The following is a 20,027-nucleotide window of genomic DNA, read 5'->3' as shown; positions in this document are numbered from 1 at the left end:
ACAAACTCGTACAGCCATAGGGGAGCTCAGTGGTGGTTGTGTCCCATGAGCCCAAAGACTGAGTGACTAGGCAAGGCCTCACAGGGGTCAGTGGCCCAGCCCAGCTCAGAGCCCAGGCCTCCTGACCCCAAGCCAGGACTCACTCCTAAGCCAGTGCCCACTCAGAATCTTAGAGGCTGCTGGGGCACCTGGCCTGGGGGCTCTCTCCAGATGGCCTTTCAAAGCAAAGAGATTGTCACCTCTTGGGGCTGGCTTCAGGGTGCTCCTATAAAGGCCAGATTGTCTTCAAGGTTCTTTCTGAAATAAAAGCACCTCGCAGAGGGGAACTGCTCCCCTTCTCCTCAGCACCTCCTCTCCAGGCCTGGCCAGGGAAAACCAGGATTGCATGATATGATTTGTGAATTTCTTTTTCTTTCCCAGGTTATTCCTTTTTTAATGATGCCGAAGAGACCAAGGCTGCCATCAAAGACTGTAAGTAGCTGAGTTCAAGCTGCTCAAGGCTCTGCTGAGGCTACTATTGGGCACCTGGGCTTGATCATTCTTTTAGGACCACATGAAATGTTGATGACCTGAAACAATCACAGACTAGAAGCAGCAGGAGAAATGCAACGGACAGAGCCTAGGATTTGGGTCTATGACTTCTGATCCTCCCCCACACTCGGTTTCCCTATCTATAAAATGCTGTGCGAGTTCAAGAAACAGTGTATACAAAATGCCTAGCAAGTGCCAGCCAGCATAGATGCTCCAAAAACTGGTATCCATTAGCAGCAATAATAACCATAATTACTAACCATTAGAGGTCTTGTGGTTGATAGTGTCCACAAAGAATCTGAGCTCACTAAGCAGATCGACTTTGTAATTATAAGGTGATAGAGGACCTCAGATGGCCTTGTGGGACCCCTGATTGTAGCACTTTAGTTGCATCCATCCCATTGCTCATAGAATAAGGACCGAAGTCCTTAACAGGACCCACAAAATCCTGTAAGATTTGACCCCATCCTGCCTCTTCAGCCTCATTCGGCCTCACTCCAACCTGCTCCATCTGCTTTCACTTCCACAAATGCTCCAAGCCCCCTTTCAGCACTGGACTTTTGCATCTGCTGTTCCCTCTTTCCTCCTACCTTTGCCTAGTTAATTCTTACCATGCCTTCAAATCTCAGTTTACCGTGTGCTTCCTCATGGAAGCTGTCCCCAGCTCTCCTGACCAGAACAAATTCCCTGAACATGTATTTTCACAGCACTACAGAGGTCTGCTTCATAGGACTCAACACAGTTGTAACTTCACATTCATTTGTGTAACTGTTTAATTAATGTAGTCTGTCATTAAAATGAAGGTCCATGAGAATAAGAATTTTTGTTTTTGGCAACTACTGTATCCCAATCTCAATAAATATTTGTTGAATGAATAATAACACTCAGTACCTTCGTCTCCCTAACTAAGAACATGGGGGTGTTATTTACTGAGGTAGCCAATAACCTGGCACAGTGTCTTACACAAAGTAAGTTTTCAAATATTAGTTAGATAAAAGAATAAAGAGAGAAAAGAATGTTTCAACTCCATTCTGTTTCTCACATCTCTCCAGCCATAAGGAACAATGAAGAAAAAAGAATACACACAGCAGGTAAACTGAAAGGCTTCTCAGAGGCAAGAAATCAAGCTCAGCAAGCTCTAGAACAGAAAGGGCAAAGCAAAATGGCAGCTGAGAGAAAAAAAAAAAAAAAAAAACAAGGGAAAGAAAGGAGGAGCAAGAAAGGAAAATGAAGGAGAGAGGACGGACTAAAATTAAGAAGCAGAGATGAATAGGAAGAGAAAGCCCACACATTGTGAGTTGAGAAAGCCAAAATACTAACTCCTATCATCCCCCAGGCCCTTAGGAAGCAACAGTTCCACAGCATGGGAATTGGCAAAATTTTCCTCATGAACCTAGTGTTGAAACTTAAAACTTTTGGAGGGACCAGCTCTTTCAAGTGGAAAGAACTGGATATTGAAAGAAGAGGACCACATGACTTCACTGCCCTGGACAATAGTGGTTGAGTATAAAAGGACGAGCACCTGACTTAACAGCTGCCCAGAGGGTGGTGGGGCAGCTGATCTCCCATCTTACCCAACAGATGTGCTCAATATTTGACAACCCAACAGATCCCTTCTTTTGGGAAGGCTGAATGTCAGCATGCATTCAACAGTACTAAGTGCCCACCATGTTCCAGGCACCATTCTAGGCACTAAGGATATTGCAATACATACAAAACGCAAGCCTGCCTTAAAGGAGTTTACATTCTAGTGGGGGAGAGAGAATATAACCAAGTGCAAAATAAATGTTTATTATAATGTCATATATGGGAAAATCTGATAAAGAAAAACAAAACAGAAGAAGCAGCTAGAATATCAGGGTGGGGGATTCCACTTTAGGTAAACTGGTCAGGGAAGTTTCTCCAAGGAGGCGACATTTTATAGAGGCCTGCATGAAGCAGAGAAGGAAAAAATAAAGTAACCCTGAGAAAGAACATTTCAGGTAGAGAGAAGAGTATGCTAGCTGTGCGTGAGGAACAACAGAGAGGGCAATGCTGGAACACGGAGCAAAGCGGGAAACGGTAGCGGCTGAGACCCAACAGGGAGTTGAGCCCTTCGAAGAAGGAAACAGCAGGTGCTGTAGAACCTTGCAGGCCTCAGTAAGAGCTCTGAACTTTATTCTCAGTGAGATTAGAAGGCACTGGAGGGCTGAGAGCAGGGGAAACAGAGAAGAAAATAGGAAATCTCCATACTGATGCTCATGGGAGTATGAGGAGGCCATGAGGGACAGGGTGGTGGAATGGTCACAGAGTTAGACAAAAAGCAGAGAGAATGAGAATCAGATACGAATGTGCTAATAAGAAAAACACTAACGGGCCACAGTACCCTTAACGACAGTAAGGTTTGATTCCATGGGGCTGTGTGCTGTTTCTTGTTCTCCTGATCCCTTAAAATAGGGCCACATTAAGAGGTGAAGAAAGGCAGAAGTCCATGTTTCATAGCATCTACTTTATCACTAAGATACCTACCTTACTTCCTATTTGTTTTTTTCTTCTTACCCAATGTTTTTCTCATTCCTTCATCTCATTTCTGCCTCAAAGTCTTATTTTATCTGTTCTCTGTGCCTGGAATACCCTTCTTTTATATACGTCAACTCACTTATTTGTCCATTGATTGGAAAGAGAGTCAGTAAATATATGCAAAACACACTGAAGGATCTCAGAAATTGGTTTTTAAAATTAAGAGGGGATAAGTGAACTATAGTATGTGAACTGTATCTCAATAAAGCTGTTTTTTAAAAATAAACAGGAACGTTTTTCTCCTGCTTAAACAAATAATGACTAGTCTGTGGTGTATTTAGGGCTCTCTGAAGATCTAATTCTTGTGATTGTATTTCAAAAGTAAGAGCTACATACATTTTCTATTTCAATTGGTAAAACACAAAATGTAAAGTTTAACCCTATTCATGAGATATAGTACCTGGTAACTCATAACTGGAGGAAATGAAAAATCAATACACATTTATATTCACAAAACTAAAATGTCAAGCACTTACTGGTAATGAATTTAATCAGTGACACTACAACGAACCAAATGAGGAAATAAGTAGGGACATCTTTACACTCTATTTTGGAGGGGGGCTCAACAACATTTCTGCCTTAAAAATCAATTTTAATTTGCAGAATACTTTATTCCTTGGAATATCTGATTTAATATGCTTCAATTTTCATTTTCACATCTGGAGGAATTTTAATTAAGCAGGATTTGCTAAGGCCACATTTAACAAATAAAGCTTTACACTAAGGCTGCTGAAAATCCAATCAGCAATTTTTTTTACCCTAAAAATGGAGAAGGAATTATATAGTTATTGCTACATCTTGCTATTCACATAACAAACTATTTCAAGTAATCACTCATTTATTTTCCTTTATTTCATTAAATTGTAGTCACCCTGAAAGTGTGGAGACATTACAGAAAAAGTATGCAAAATGATAAAATGTGGGTTATATTTTGACATCATTTCAATGGTGAGTCAGATGCTTGACTTCATTCCGAAGCTAACTGTTCTCCCCACCAAATTTGACTATGGATAGTTTATTTACATACTAGAAATCAACTGCCTGATAATTTTGTTAAACAGTCCTTCTTCAAGAAAGGAGAAAGAGGAGTCATTCAAAATAACCAGAGATTAGATTAATTTTATTCCCTACTTTCAATAATTGAGAGGAAATGTTCACTGTCATAAAAATAAATAAGACTGAATTCTTTAACAGGAAATTCTAATTGCCTTTCAGGATAATTATCTTCAACTGACCCAAATTCTCTCCACAATGTCTTCTACCACATTAATCTTCACTTCTCATCTCCCTATGCTTGGAATAAAGTGATTGAGATCTAATTCTGTGGCAGTTTGTGCCATTTCATGAGACCTAGCCCACACTGCCTTGTATCATAATTATCTATGAATACCCAAGAGTGAAAAGAACAGGATAGGATGAAGGCCTTGGGATCCAAAATACTAGAGGCACTCTGATTTTAGCGGAAATTAATGAGATGAGGACAGATTCCAGATCTAGTTGGTAGATTCTAGATACAGTAGTAGAACTGAGATAAGTTTGATTGGATTTGGACTGATCTGATGAATTGGATGTGGGTGGTAGGAAGGGAGATGGTAATTGGGATAGCAGGATGGTAGAGATAAATGTTTTCAGAGAAAAATCAAGAATGACTCCAAGGTTATTGGCCTGAGAATGATCATACTATTAAATGAAGAAGGCTAGAGAAGGAACAGATTTGCAAATCCACAGTATGAAAAATGGCCCCCTAGGGTGTCCATGTTACAATCCCCAGAACCTGTGGATATGTTACCTTACCTGGTAAAAGAGACTTTGCACACATGATTGAGTTAGTATCTGGAGATGGGGAGAATATCCTGGACTACCTGGGTGAACCTAGTATAATCACAGATCTTCTAAGAGGAATACAGGAGAGTCAGAGACTATGCAGAAGACATAGGATGGAAACAGAAGAAACAAGTGCTAACACTATGCTGCTCGCTTTGAGGATGGAGCAGAGGTCACAATCCGAGGAGTGAAGTGGCCTGTAGAAGTTAAAAAAAGGCAAAGATGTGATTCTCCCCTGGAGCATAGGGATGGAATGCAGCCCTACCGACACCTTGATTTTAGTCCAGTGAAACCAAGTTTGGACTTTTGACCTCCAGAGCTGTAGGAAAATAAATTCGTGTTGTTTAAAACCACTAAATTTATAGTAATTTGTTATATCAGCAATAGGAAACTAATATATACACATTAAATTTGAGATGCTTATTAGATATCCAAGGAATGGTGCTGAGTAGGCAGTCTGGAGCTCAGAGAGGGCAGGACTAGATAAATAAAATAGTAAGAATCTTTGAATTATGGATCATCCCCACATCACTCAAATCCCACACCTAAAAAAAGCACTCATGCATACACACACACACATCTTCAAGTAATTTCAAGATGTTCAAGAATCCCAACATTCATAGCCTTCAGAATAAGTAACCCAAAGCAGCACGTTCTGATCCTGGTAGAAGACCACGCGCTCACCAAGGAAGAGGAAATCAAGTAACTCGTCGTTTAAAAAAAATCTTAAAATATTTTTTCCCAATTCTGCTTATTAAAAAAAATCAAAATGTTAGAAATATCTAACATAGAAAGTTCAAATCACCATGTAATAGTATGTTCCTTACTCTCACCCTGTATACTCTCTCCTTATGCTTAAGGATGTGTCAATATGCCTCTGACTCCTGTTCACATGTTAGTAGAAATGTATAGATTTTTTAACCTTATCTTTTTTTGAGATAGTGTTTTTTTTAATGCATTTGTTTCACATTCTTTCTGTCCAGAAGTTGCTGAGTTGCTATCATAAAGAATTATATGTTAGCTCACTTAAAGAGGCCCAATAAATTACTAGTTCCAAAATGAACACATTAAACTTCTAAAAACAGGCTACAGAGAAAGTGAAACAAAACCAATGTCATCTACCTTTCTTTGGAGCTCATCTGGCTTAACTGTGCCCTTTTAACATTGAGCATCAGGATGGAAGCATCCTATTGCTGGACTATGCTCAATACTGCACACTGCTTTGGACAATACTTTTCATCAAACATTTGAGTCTCTACAAGTGAAAAATATCTACCAAATACTTTGTGAGTTCAAAAAATATGCTCTGGAAAAATCTTTCTAGAAGAAAATTACATTTTTATAGCCATGAAAGTAAACTAAGCATAAGAGGATAACCTGGGAATTCCCAGAAAAAAAATAATAATAAAGAAAAAAAGGTGAAAGGCCATGTTAAGAAATCTGAGCTTTAAGGGGAGGATACAATGTGTTAGACATTGAAAGGTTTGAATGCAGGGGGATAACAGGATCAGTTTGTACTTTAGAAAAATCACTTTGGTGGTTGTGCAGAGGACGGATTACAGAGAAGCAAGTCAGGAGGTGAAATGGCTAGTTACAAGACTGTTGTGAAAGGTGAGAGACGCCTGGACCGGGATGTTAGCAATGAGGACGGAGAGAAGTGGACAGAGTAAAGAGCGACAAAGGAGACAAATTCACCAGAATCTGGTAACTGATAAGATGTAAGTACTCATGGTGAGGGAGAAAGTTAAGAACTACACCCAGGTTTCTGGCTTGGGCAACTTGAGTTGTGTCATTTAGTGACATATGGAACCTTGGAGAAGATAGCTTAGGGATGAGAAATATAAGTTAAAGGCATCAAAAGTCTATGAGGAAGGAATCCAGACATTACATTCTTATACTGAATGTATATTAAATAAGCAAGTTGAAAGAATCTGAATATATTCCAAAAGCTTACTGGGCCAAATTCTAGTTACTTATTAGTTGTACAGAGTTCATGAAAAATAACACACAAAGAATTCTAAAACCAAGTTTTTGTCATTAGTTTCAGTCTGCTCACATTAGGGAGAACCTTTTAAAGAGGCTGTGTTAGATGTTATTTTCCACTGATTCACTGCCCTCTGTGTGGAAGGACTTGACTATTCACCCAAACTACCACGTGACTTGCAAGACTACCTGTAAAAAGATTACAATTCTCTAAACCACTAACATCAAGATGGCCAAAGAAATGTGAGAAGTGATATATGCCATTTTTGAGCAGAAGTCTTAAAAGCTGGCACATGGTTTTTCCATTGCTCTTTTTCTCAGAGAGGTACTGCTCATTCAGCAATACCTAGCTGAGATCCCAGAATGAAGAGGACAAGTAAGACTGAGCTGTGGCTCACCAGCTGCATAACTGTTGTATGAGGGATATAGGTGTCTAACAAATAACAATGTGTGATTTACTTGTGTTTCCCCGTTTCTAGTAGAATTTTCTGGTGATTTACTAAGAAGCAATCCCATGGGGGGAAAAAAAAGTTGGCCCAAGTATCCCAAAACTAAAATGAAGAATTTTGAACCTGAAAGGAAACTTGACTTTCTGGTGTCAGCAAACTTTTTACGTAAAGGGCTAGACTGTTAATATTTTAGGCTTGTGGGCCACACAAACGTAGCACAAAAAAAGCCAAAGACAATATGTAAATGAATGAGCATGTCTGTGTTCTAATAAAACTTTATTTACAAAAATAGGCAGTGAGCCAGATTTGGCCCACAAGTCTGTAGTTTCCAGACCTCTGGTCTAAATCCTTCCTACTATCATTGAGGAATCTGAGACTTAGAAGAGAATGCTAAAGTGGGTTTTGATTATGTTAAACAGCTTTTAACAGTTTGATTAAAAATGAGGATTTGCTTTTCAAGAGTTTATGCCTTTCTTAAAAACAAGTGACTGTCATAAAACCAAACAGGTGAACAAATGATAAATTAGCCAATGTTTGAAAAATAATCTTCAGAGAAAACACAATTATATACCTCTTTCCTACTATAATTTCCTTAAACATTTTATCAATCATTTATCAACAGGAGAGCATTTCCTATGATCACTGCAATAACTTATCTTAGGCAAAACATGTTTTTAAAAAATGCCATAATATAAGCAACAAATACACTAGACCAGCAGACAATTATTTCTCATGGTATTTTAAATTTATTTTTCTTTTTTTTAATTTCCAAAGTAATACTCATTGGAGGAAACTCAAACAATACAGAAGTATATAAAGTGATACATTCCATGCCCTCCTCAAATCCATTCCCTCCGAGTGCTGACATATAACTTTTGGATCAGAACAGTGCAATACAGCTACTTTCTGAGCCACAATTAACAACGAAGAGGAATCTGGAGTTCCCTGGTCAGATATCGCTTGGAAATCATGTTTTTAAAAGCAACAGAGAGGTTAAGGGTTGTCTGTGGCCTACAAATGAGAAAAGCAAGCTGCCCGTGCACTATAACCAAATGAATGACGCTGCTGAAATGCCTTGATAATGCTCCTGTAGGACATGCAAACACTTTGAAAATGAGCAACAGTATCCATTTCTTCTCTTTTCATATTTTACCGGCAAAATTTGGGCCAATTTGCTCATAAAGACCACAATCTTAATCAGTTTTTAAATCCTAATGCTTAAGTGACATCAGTAAAAATAGTAGAGTAAGAAACTCCAAAAGTCCATCCTTCACAAAAGCAATAAAATACTTGCAGAATCAACATTTTTGGAACTCTGGAAACGAAACAAAAAAGCTTATAGCAATTATTTGATGCACTGAAGGACAGTGAAGTACAGTGAAACACTTATGAAAAACTAACTGGATTTTGGTTAGAGTCGTGAAATTTGTGTCATTTTAACTTATCCTGGTCCTATCCCCCATTTAACAGCTCAGTGGTAGCCTTGAAAATAACAGCCTGCCTTCCTAGTACCAGTACCAGTATGAAAGGGAGCAGAACAATCTCATTCACAAAGAATTGTAATAATTTGTTTTGCCCTGGAACACTGCACTCAACATTATATTTAACACTAATAATAAATGCGTTCTAATTAGTGGTGCCCTGGAACGCTGGTACAAAAGACATCTTTTTCTCGCCTAACTCAGAATTCTCCAAGTGCTAAAGCTGGAAATATTTACAGAAAATATTTACAAGGAAATAAATATATTAGTGCTACACGAGGCAACAGATAACAGTTCGGGCAAACAACAGACTAACCAAAGTGGTTGGGAGGAAAGGTTGGAGAATAAAAATGCTCTGGTGAATAGGGCTTTGAAAAGCTTCCATGTATTCCTTGGATATCGAGAAAACTATGTGCATTCCCAGGGTGGGAACATGCTCAAAAAATATCTGCGAAGGCTCTAGGCTCTCACCTCTGGTTGACCTTCAGGATCCACACAAGCAGGGAGTGAAGGCTAAGAGAAGTTGCACACTGCCTGGCGGAATGTTGAAAGTGTGCAATGATACACAGAGTCCTTCTGCAAAGACCAGGAGGTTGCTTTTGTTGTTGCTATTTGGTTTGGTTCTAGGCATTTAAGGAAAATTCTGTCCTATCCTTAGCTCACCACGAAGCTAACGAAACTGAGACTTCAGTGCGACCATTGCAAAGAAAATATACTTTACAAAATTAGTTTAGAAAAGTCACTAAACAAACGGCAACCATAATAAGCAGTAATAACAAACCCTGGGGAGGAGGAAGAATCTAATTTCTAAAGCTGCTACACTACAATATTCAACATGTCCAGTTTTCAACATAAAACTACAAGGCATGCACAAAACCAAGAATGTATGGCCCCACACAGAAAAAAAAAAAAAAAAGTAATATAAATGGTTTCTGTGGAAGCCCAGATGTTGGACTTACTAGAGAAGACTATAGATCTGCTATTTTAAATATGTTCGAAGAGGCACTGTTAATATAAGAAAAAATAAGCTGTAGCCTAGAAGTATTTTCAAATCTCATATCCAACAAAGGATTTAAATGTAGAATATATAAAGGATTCTTAAAAGCTACATAGTATGAAAACAACCTAATTTTAAAGTGTGCCAAGATTTGAACATTCTTTGCCAAATATAATATATGTATGGCAATTAACATAAAAATATGCTCAACATCATTGTCCATTAAGGAAATGAACAATGAAATATCACTACACACTATCAGAATGGCTGAAACAAAAACGAACAATAAAACCCTGTAATATCAAGTGCTGGTGAGGACATAGAGCAAATGAAACTATCATACATCGTTGGTTTTGCATAAAGTTCTGGAGAATGCAAAACTATAGACACAGAGAACAGATCACTAATTGCTAGGGGTTAAGGGTTTAGAGACGGTTTAGCTACAAGAGGCAGCACAGGGAATTTCAGGGTGATCAAACTGTTCTTTATCCTGACAATGGTGGTGGTCACATGAATCTATACATGTATTAAAACTCACAGAACTATAGTTAATGCTGTACTGCATATTTGAAAGTTACTAAGAGAGTAAATCTTAGTAACTTAGTAAGGTCTCATCAAGAAAAAAATTTTGCAACTATGTACAGCAACATCTGTTAACTAGACTTATTCTGGTGATCATTTGACAATATATGTAAGTATAGAATCATGCTGTAAACCTGAAACTAATATAATGTTATATGCCAATTATATCTCACTAAAAAACTCATAGAACTATGTACCAAAAGAAGTCAATTTTACTTTATGTAAATTTAAAAATTAAGAGAAAAAGTCTACAGGAATTCAAATCCCAGCTCCAATCAACTTCTCTTTGCTCCATTTTTCTTATCTTAAAAACAAAACCTGTTTTTCTGTATTGTTAGAATTACATAAGTTCTCAACATATATAAGCACTAAATAGGTGACTGAGAAATAAAATATTATGTTCAGACATGCTAAAACTTGGTACTTTAAAAAAAACCTACGACAGTAGTAAGAAATCTTGATTCCAATTAAAAGACCAAAGAATGAAAGAATATTGGAATTAAAACTCCCAACTCTTCATATCTTCATTAAACTTTCATTGGAAACCTATGAGGTTATCATTCCATGTTACATTTTACAAGGTTTACAAAATCCTTGCGCACGAGGAAGTATCGAGAGGTTTGTCTTAAGAGCTACATAAGCACCAACATTATATTTAACACTAATAATAAATGCATTCTAATTAAGGCTTAATACTAAATGTTCGGTATTATCCTGGAGAGGCTGTCAAATGACAGTCTCCTTTTTCCAAGTCAGGGAACCTTAGAAACGTCGGACTTGTCCCTCTGTGGCACTACATGCCATCGATCCTACGCCTGGTCAATCCTTCCTCAGAAACATCTTTTAGCAGCCATCCTCCACACCATTCCACATAGATAGGATTTGGGGTTTTACGAGGAAGCAGATGCTGCAACTAATGGCGACATTTATCTTCCAAGTTTCTCTTCTTACCTGAAAATTAGCCTCTTCTTCTCGCCCAAATAACCAACTCGGCGGTTAAGCATGAGAAGGATACACAGTTGGGATCCAAGATGGCGGCGCCCTCGGGCCAGGAGGAGCCACTCACACCGAGAAGGCGTGACCCACGGCTGTGGCGCGCAGGCGCAGGCGCAAGGGCGCGGGGCAGGCTGCTGGGGACCGATGCTACCAGAGTAAGGACCTCGGCGCCCAGGAGTTTGAGGCCCTGCGGAGCAGCTTCACCACCCAGGGCAAGACGACCCTGAAGGGACACCGTTTGGAATGATACTGAGTACTGGACTTGGCCTTCATTTGCTGCCCCCTCAACCAGAAGCCTGGCACCAACTGCACTGATGGCGCCAAGTGGCAAACATCTAAAGCTCTCAAGACTGAAAAGAAAACAGGAATATGTGAAGTCCTGATGTATCACAACATGTTGTTTCTTCTCAACAGGGTAAGCCATGGGCAGAATAGAAATTTGCTTTCCATTATTGTGTATATAAGGATTTGGGTTACAATAAAATGTAATCAAGCTAACAAAAAAGACTACATTAAATCATTTTTTAAAATTCTATTCTGTTTGCTAGATATGTGTTGACTATATGTGCCAGACACTTCTGAATTATGGAGCTATAACAATGAACAAAATAAGTCTCTTCCCTCATGGAACTCACTACTGAAAGTTAGAGTGTTCAGGACCAAGCATGGAGTCTGCCAATTTTACCATCTTTCCATTCTAGGAAACCTCTAATGGCCTGCAGGCCCAAAGTCCCATTTGACAGAAGCAGCTGCTGGTGATTCCCAGTTTTGGAATGCTGGCAGCCAGGTGGGTGCCACAGGACCCTACAATCCTCTCCCAGGAAAAAAAGACCAGGGATAGGTCTGAAAAGGTAACTATGTATAGTTTGTCATAGGCCTCTATGGTAAACTGGCATTTGAACCCTGCCCAAAAGGGGCACTCTGCAGGATGGTGGCTGGACAGCCTACTTAAGAGCATCTTTCTTGAGGAGGCTGACAATAAGAAAAACAGGAGAGCCAGTTACTCAGTAACTTCAGAAGCCATGGAAGCAGACCAAGGTAAACTGAGTCACAAAAATGGTGGTGTCACTGACAGAGAGAGTAGCAGTCGTCCCAACTTAGAAAGGAATGTTCTCTATTGCTATCAGTTTCTTAGAGCTATTATATCCAAATGACTTCTGAAGACACTTCCTGTCTTTCAAATTACCCTAGCATCCTTATAATAAGCCTCCATCAGCTGAAGTTAGCAAAACAGGCCTCTATTTCTTACAATCTGAAATAATATAACTATAATGTACATTGCTTTTCAGTTATTTCAGTGATAGCTTCTAATACCATTCTAATGTGAAGCCTTCTTAGGCTATAAGATAACACAGGGGTTGAATAAAATCCATGTATAAAATGCATGGTGGATTCTATTGAGTGTGACTAAAAGTCAACACAACTTATGATGGAAAAGCATAACAATTCAGATTACAAAAAATCACACTGAAACCACGCAACATCACATTTTTAACAAATCTAAGCCAATCTTACCTCACGTAGAACTTAAAAAAATCCAGCTCCCCAGCAACTATTACAAAAGTTACTAATCAGGAAATCATGAGCATGTCTTTTTTTAAATTCCCTAATTGATTTTGATGCCCAGTAGCATTTAGAACCCTGGCACTAAGGTAGAGGTAATTGAGGGTCTTGTGACTCAAAGTGTAGGCCAGGGACCAGCAGCAACAGCGTCACTTGGAACTTGTTAGAAATGCAGAATCTCAAGCTCCACCCAAAACCTACTAAATCAGGATCTGCATATTTATAAGATCTCCAGGTGATCTGTAAGCATATTAAAGTTTGAAAACTACTTTTTAGAGGTTCCATTGCTACAGAATTGTGAAAAATTCCACACCATGCTATGAAGTTGAATATCTCAAGAAATTTCCTGTGAAAAAGAAACAGGAATAGAACAGTATAAGAGATCATGTTTGTGATACTAGGCTTTTCACATTAAGCATCTAATTAAGAGTACTATTCAAATGAAAGTCTGTACATTTTAAAACTTGCAATACTACTGCTTATTCCAAATGAATTTCATTTATAAACTGCGTCTCCAAGTTATACCTCAACTGAGTAACACATATAAATCTACCTAGTAATCTCCAGATAGCTCCAGTTATCCCCATTGAACTAGTAGTGTGTGTTGAGGGGGAGTCCTTCTGAGGAAATAGAGAAACTAGGGGTGCGGTGACGAGTCAAGAAGAAATGATTTACATGGGTGGCCCCATGCTGGGGGGCCCGCCATGTTTTTTTGTTGTCATTTTTTGTTCTTTGTATGTGTGTTTGTGAACAACCCTGTACTAGTGTAAAAGGACTATTTGAAAATAGTGATATTGCCTGAAAAACTAATTCTCCATATGCTGTGCAAACATTTTCTTCTGTGCCCCTTGTTCTTTGCCAGCTCTCACGGAAAAAGCATTTAACTATCCTCCAGTGTAGCAATTCCTTGATTAATATATCTTCAGGAAACTGCTCTGGAACAATAAAAGCAGCCATATTGAAAACAAATGAACTCTGAATCCCAAGCAGCAGCCATAGCATGCATGATAGGGCTCAGAGCAATTGCAAGTTTTTATCTGTTCATATGCATCAGAGTAGGGACAAAATCAACCCCTTTACAATCTGTATTCGCTGAGAAGTATTCAAACCTGGCACTAGGCAGTGACAAAAACAAAAAACTGTTTTCAGATTCTATAGATTTCCTTTTCAGTACATCACACATGAGAACTTGAAGTTTACAAGCATGTTCCCCATAATAAATATGTCAAATAGAGAATGAATAATTCTCTTTCAAAAGATGCAAATAAAAAAGGGGAGGGACTCTAAGTTATTTGTCCAAGGTCACATTATAATAAAGTTCAAAGTAGCAACAAGAATCTAGGTACCCTAAGGGAACTTCAGGTTAACAAAATACATTATAGCCTGGTGGTAAAGAGAGAGAAACAAGATTACATTAGAATTTGTATCAGTTAGGAAGTGCATTCAGCTGCTAGTTATAGAGATTATAAGATAATAGTGGCTTAAACAAGACAGTTTATTTATTTATTTTTTCAAATAAAGGAGGAGGCAGGTAATCAAAAGCTCAGATGATGACTCTCTTATCACTGGCAAAAGTAGATTCCATCTACTTTTCTGCTCCACCATTCTCAGTACATGGATTCCATCCTCAAGGTAACCTCATGGCCCAGGATGTCTGCTGTGATCTACACATCCTTGTTCCTGGTAGGAGGGAGAAGGAAATGACAAAAGCAAAGGGATATTCTATGTAGTTGAGTCCTCTTTAAAGAGCTTTCTTAGAAACCCCACTCAACAACTTCTACTTGCATCTCTGCAGTCTGCAATACAGGGTTCCATTGACTGAGGAAGAAGGAAGAGAATATTGGGTAGGTAAGCAGGAGTTTCTGTCACAGAATCCTATTGTGTCACTTCCTAGTGTCATCTTGAGTAGATTATTTATCCCCCCATGGCCTCAGGTTCCTCATCTGTTTGTCACATCTACCTCATTGGACTAGTGTGAGGACTAAAATGAGAAAAATACTGTAAAACAATTAGAATAGTACCTGATACCCAGTATACAATAAGTATTAACTCATTTAATTATCCTAGTCTAGCACTTTTCTAAATTCCTCTCCTAGTCTAACTTCCTCTCCATTTCCAAAATCGTAAAGAAATTCATATTAGTTCTTTATACCTATTGATAGTCTAGTGTGAATGAGTTTTAGTCATAGAGCACCTCAATCAGACACACAGGTGAAAAATTATGTAAACAGAGCCACTTCAAAATGGAGTTGGAGCTGCCATTCCAGAGGAACTGCCTTGACATCTTACTCCTCAAACCTTTGGAATGCTTAAATGGGCAAAATAACCTTTGAACTGGGCCAAAACAATATTGTATCCCAAAGAACTGTTTGCAAAGCTACCAGGAGAGCAGACGTTATGACTATAAGACTAAAAATTAAAGACATTTTTTAGAATTAGCACCACCATGTATAACTAAAGAATAACTTAGCTTATTTGCACCTACAGAAATTCCTTCCTTGATTTATTAACACCAATGGAAATTCCTTCCTTCTATTTATGTAGTTATTCCCCTTCCCTTTCTTACAAAAACCCCCTTGCCTTCACTTCATAATCGGAACACCACTCGGATTTTTCCACCTGCATCTGTGCTTCACAAATAGCTATATTTTTGGATCTCAAATAAATGTTTGTTGCCTCTCACTTTAGCCTTTTATTCTTAGGTTAACAACATAAATAAATGCTAATAACTTTACTATGTGCCCAGCTGTTTTCTAAGGGTATTATGTATACTAACTCATATAATCTTCAAAACCTATGTAACAGATTTTATTCATATTAACAAATAAAAAATGGAAGTACAGAGAGGTTAGGTTACTTGTCCAAGGTCACACAGTAAGAGATGATTTGAGAAATGAACCAAGATGGTCTGTTCTCTTAAGCTAAAGTCCAGTTGATAGTCACCACAAACTACTTTATATCCTCATTTATCTTCTTTAAGTCCGTTAGTCTTACCTTCCCTAATTCTATGATGTGTTCTTTAAAAGCATGGAAACTATGCTTTTAAATATATATCTTTGTATTCCCTGTATTGTCTGTACCATTTTGCATACATTATATTGATGAGGATAACTAGACAGGTTTTAAAGAACCTGGTGAATGCAGGATTTTTAAACAATGTAAAAATATGTCTATAGTTTCATGAGACTTTTAATAACTTTATCAAAATAAATTAGAAAACTTTGGAATTCTAATAACAATAATGGTAAGATGGTGGCCTAGAAGAATTGATGCAGTTTTAAAACTACCTAACTTATAAGAGCTACAAACTCTGGGCCATATGTTATATGAATCAACGAAACTATAGTTTATGACTTGAAACACAATAGAGGTAACTGAGGTGTAGTTATACTTAGCTGTGTTATTTTAGATTGAGTCTTCAACATTTCTGAGTCTCAATTTACTCATCTCTAAAATGAGAATAATAAAAAGTATCCTTTCTTCTCAGGGTGTTTTTTTAGGAATGAAGTTAAATAAGACTGTGATAGCCCTGCCTAAGCAGAAAAACACTAGATGTAAAGTATTTCTAAATATATAACAAGAAACATACAGGTATAAATGTGTGGAGCATTAATAGCAATTGACTCTTACTAGCAGCCAGTGGGATAGCTTGGGAAAATGTGAACTTTCAGGTCAGACCTGGATTCAAGTCCCCATTCTGCCATTTACTAGCTGAGGGGACCTTGGGCAAGTTGTTTAAATATTTCCGAGCCTCAATCTTTTCAATTATAAAATGGAGAAAATAATACCTACCTCACAGGGTATAACATATAAGAAGCACCTGGTTAATAGTGAACATAACAAATTTTATTCTGTGCCCTCATACTGACAATATTACTTTACTGAAAACACATCGGAGAAGTTATATCAGTCCTTCCAGAGTTTACTGTAAAGACACCAACATATAGAAAGAGTAAATCTGTTTAGTATTTATTAAATCCTATCAAATGCCTACTCCAGGTGATTAGGGTAGGACCTAGAACTTTGTATTCCCTGCTCTTTGGAGAAACAATATAAAAATGCTGTACCTTAGTCAGAGGTTCTCAGTTCTGGTTGAGAGTCTGATGAATGCTACAATCTCTCTCAAAGTTACAAAACTTTTAAGAGACAATATAGGAGAATATCTTCATGGCCTTGGGGTACGGAAAGCATTCCTAACCAGGGAGGACAGTGAGGGGGAGGAGGGACACTATAACAAAAAAAAAAGATTCATAAACACACTTACATTATAATTAAGAATTTCACATCAAAAGAAATCAATAAAGAAAAATTTTAAAATAAGCCACAGAGTGGAAGATATTTATTTACAACACACGCAACCAAAAAGGTTGAGATTCTTGTGTAAAGAACTCCAACAAATTAATAAAATGTGACAGACAAAAAGTATGATATATTTATACAATGAAAATAAACTACAGCTACATATAATTTGGGTAAATCTTGCAAACTTAATATTGCATGAAAAAAGCATGACACTAAAGAATACATACAGGATAATTCCACTCATGAACTTGTAAAATAGGTAAAACTCAATAATATCGTAAAGGGATGCATATGTTATATATGTGCATACAGGTAAAACTTGTACAGAAGAGCAAGGAAATAATAATTTAAAAAGTCAAAAACATGGAAGGAGAAGGGATCCTCAGAGTCTGTTTCTAGGTTACTGACAACGTCCTATTTTTGACTCGGGCACTGTTTACATATACCATGTTATTGAGCTTCACTTTATCGTGCTTTACAGATACGGTGTTCTTTACGAATTGGAGAGAACCTTCCACCCGCAAAAAGATTACGACTCACTTTACTGCAGTGGTCTGGAACCGAACCTGCAATTTCTCCAAGGTATGCATATATTTCATAATTTATAGATTTTATACACTATTCTGAATGTACATTGCAAAAATAAACACAGTTCCACCATCACACATAAATTTAGCAGGGAGAGAAGGAGTTCACAGACTCCCTCAAGTCCATAAACCCCAAATGTATGTTGTCAAGCTAAGCGAGATAAAAGAAAAAGAAAATCTTTAGATTGTAAAGTGATAGGGGAAGGAGGGAGAAATGAGATTTGAATAGGAAAGTGGAAGACTATAAAGAAAACTTAGAAGAAACTCTAAGCCTTTGGGTCAGTTCATACTTTCATTTGGAGAGAGAACAACGTCCAGTACAAACATAAGTAACAAATGCCCAAGCTTGGTAAGGAATGCAATGGTGTCTGAAAAACAGGATAAGTAATGAGGGGAACGAGGAGCACAGCTTGTAAAGAAATGTAAACTGTTAAATAACGTATCCCAAAAGAAGACCAGTAATTTTAAGGTTAACCCTCTACATACTGCTTAGTATCTCTGTCCCTCACCACTCAATGAAGATAGGACACATTAAATGGTTAGAAAATGCAAACACCAATTCTGAGTGAAAAAGTACACAATGTCAAGTCTCAGCAAAATACTATCACAGAACCTAGAAAAGTTTCTGGCAGCCTTAAGAAATTAAGAAACTGGTAAAAAAAAAAAAAAAAAAAGTTACAAAAATGCCACTTCCACCAGCCTTGGAATATACATATATTGCAACTAAGTGATACACCTATACCTGGATCATATCTATTCTGACCTCCAATACAGCTCTTCATAATACAGTCCCTCATAAGAGTGAAGCTTTTTGCTGATGGTGATAGGACTCCAAGGTAGCCTATAGTGTTTAAATCAGTAATTCAGTAGAGATACATTTTGCAAAGTTTTTTCATATTCTTGCAAGAAACATTTACTCATATCCCATTTCATTAGGTCTGGATTTATACTGAACAAAACTATCAATTATTTTCAAAATGGATGATGGTCATGTAGAGAGTCCGATGCCTTATTCTGACAAAAAGTCCTAGTAATTGGCATAAGGAATTATTTTTAAGGTTCCAAGATCCTATTAATGGCATCGAATTGACTATTTCTTCAAGTTCCACTCATTTTTTTTTCTTTCATTCCATTTTCTTGCCTCCATTTGTTCCCGCACAGACACATTCTCTTAATTCTCCAACTCTTAGGCTAAAGGGAGCCACATAGAAAAGCTTCTCCAAGGTTTGATGGTATGTTCACTATATTTCACTTTCTGAAAAGGCTTTAATGAGTCGTTCTCGTCTCAATCTTTCTCACTTCTCTATCTCCCTTTTGTTGTCAGTCCGCTAGGCTTGCTCTCTCTCGTTTTTAGACAACTAGCTTATCCAGTTGGAACCAAAGGCCAAAGAATTTACTCTCTATTATGTTTGATTGATAAGCTGCAGAGGAAGAGAGAAGGGGTGTGGATTTATACTTACTTGCTCTTCCATTTATGCGCCAAATTATTGATCCATGCCTCCTTTGTGTACCCAAAACACTGTATCATAAAAATAATTATAGGCCCAGAAATGATTCTCAGTCCAAATGAATTGCTTTTTGGAATGTTATATTCTGGACTGGGCCAGGGGCGGGGGGCAGGGAGGGAGGGTGGTGAGAGCGGCTCACAAAATAACTCTAAAGCAAGTTCCTGTAGGTGAGCTCCGACGGTGGGAGAAGCGGGCGGGGAGGGCTCCAGTCACACAGGTCCTAAGTTCAGAGACACCGAAACCAGACTAGACTATTAGCACGTGGTTCGACCTGGTAGCCGAAGAGCAAGCAAACCTATCGAGAGGTGTCGTTCTCCACCGAGGCGGCCAGACCAGCCAATTCTCTACCAGCCTCTGACTCATCCAGAGATAAGTAGATCACCCGGGCCACAAGTGCCAAGCCAGCAGCTCCTGCATTTAGCGTGCACGGAAAATTGGCAGTTTCGGCTCCGGGGGCCGGGCCCTGGCTTATAGAGACCAGTGTGAATGTCCTCAGGCTCGGCCCGAAAGTGAGGATGAGGATGGAAAACCCACTCTCCCTCTCGCCTCCAGGAGGTGCCGGTGCCAACGGGGCGGGTGAAAGCCGCCACCTTCCGGAGCAGGACCTGCGCGGCCCCGGGGCGCCCAGCCCTCGGTCCCGCGCACCTCCTCGCGCTCCCCGAGCC

General features: G+C 38.5%; 1 protein-coding gene, 1 long non-coding RNA gene and 1 pseudogene across 2 annotated transcripts in view; 1 reads left to right on the top strand and 2 right to left on the bottom strand.

Annotated features, from left to right (window-relative positions):
• LOC102894966 overlaps positions 1–5,620 on the top strand; it is a 14,334-nt pseudogene extending 8,714 nt beyond the window's left edge.
• The window catches only part of SH3D19 (SH3 domain containing 19), a 133,426-nt gene extending 121,825 nt beyond the window's left edge, over positions 1–11,601 (bottom strand). The window contains exon 1 of the mRNA XM_015585143.2: positions 11,358–11,601. The gene's annotated coding sequence lies outside the window, so the exon portion shown is untranslated. The remainder of the gene's footprint in view (positions 1–11,357) is intronic.
• A 2,841-nt stretch (positions 11,602–14,442) lies between these two features.
• On the bottom strand, positions 14,443–18,504 carry LOC112474112. Its single transcript, XR_003044287.1, has 2 exons — positions 17,033–18,504; positions 14,443–14,645 (listed from the first exon to the last, which is right to left on the bottom strand). It is a non-coding gene; the product is annotated as an uncharacterized LOC112474112 (long non-coding RNA).
• Positions 18,505–20,027: the final 1,523 nt, after the last annotated feature.

This window comes from Pteropus alecto, unplaced genomic scaffold (genome assembly GCF_000325575.1).
Source record: "Pteropus alecto unplaced genomic scaffold, ASM32557v1 scaffold50, whole genome shotgun sequence".
NCBI classification, from domain to species: domain Eukaryota; kingdom Metazoa; phylum Chordata; class Mammalia; order Chiroptera; family Pteropodidae; genus Pteropus; species Pteropus alecto.
The sequence above is the reverse complement of the archived record's forward strand: the minus strand, read 5'-3'. Positions and strand labels throughout refer to the sequence as shown.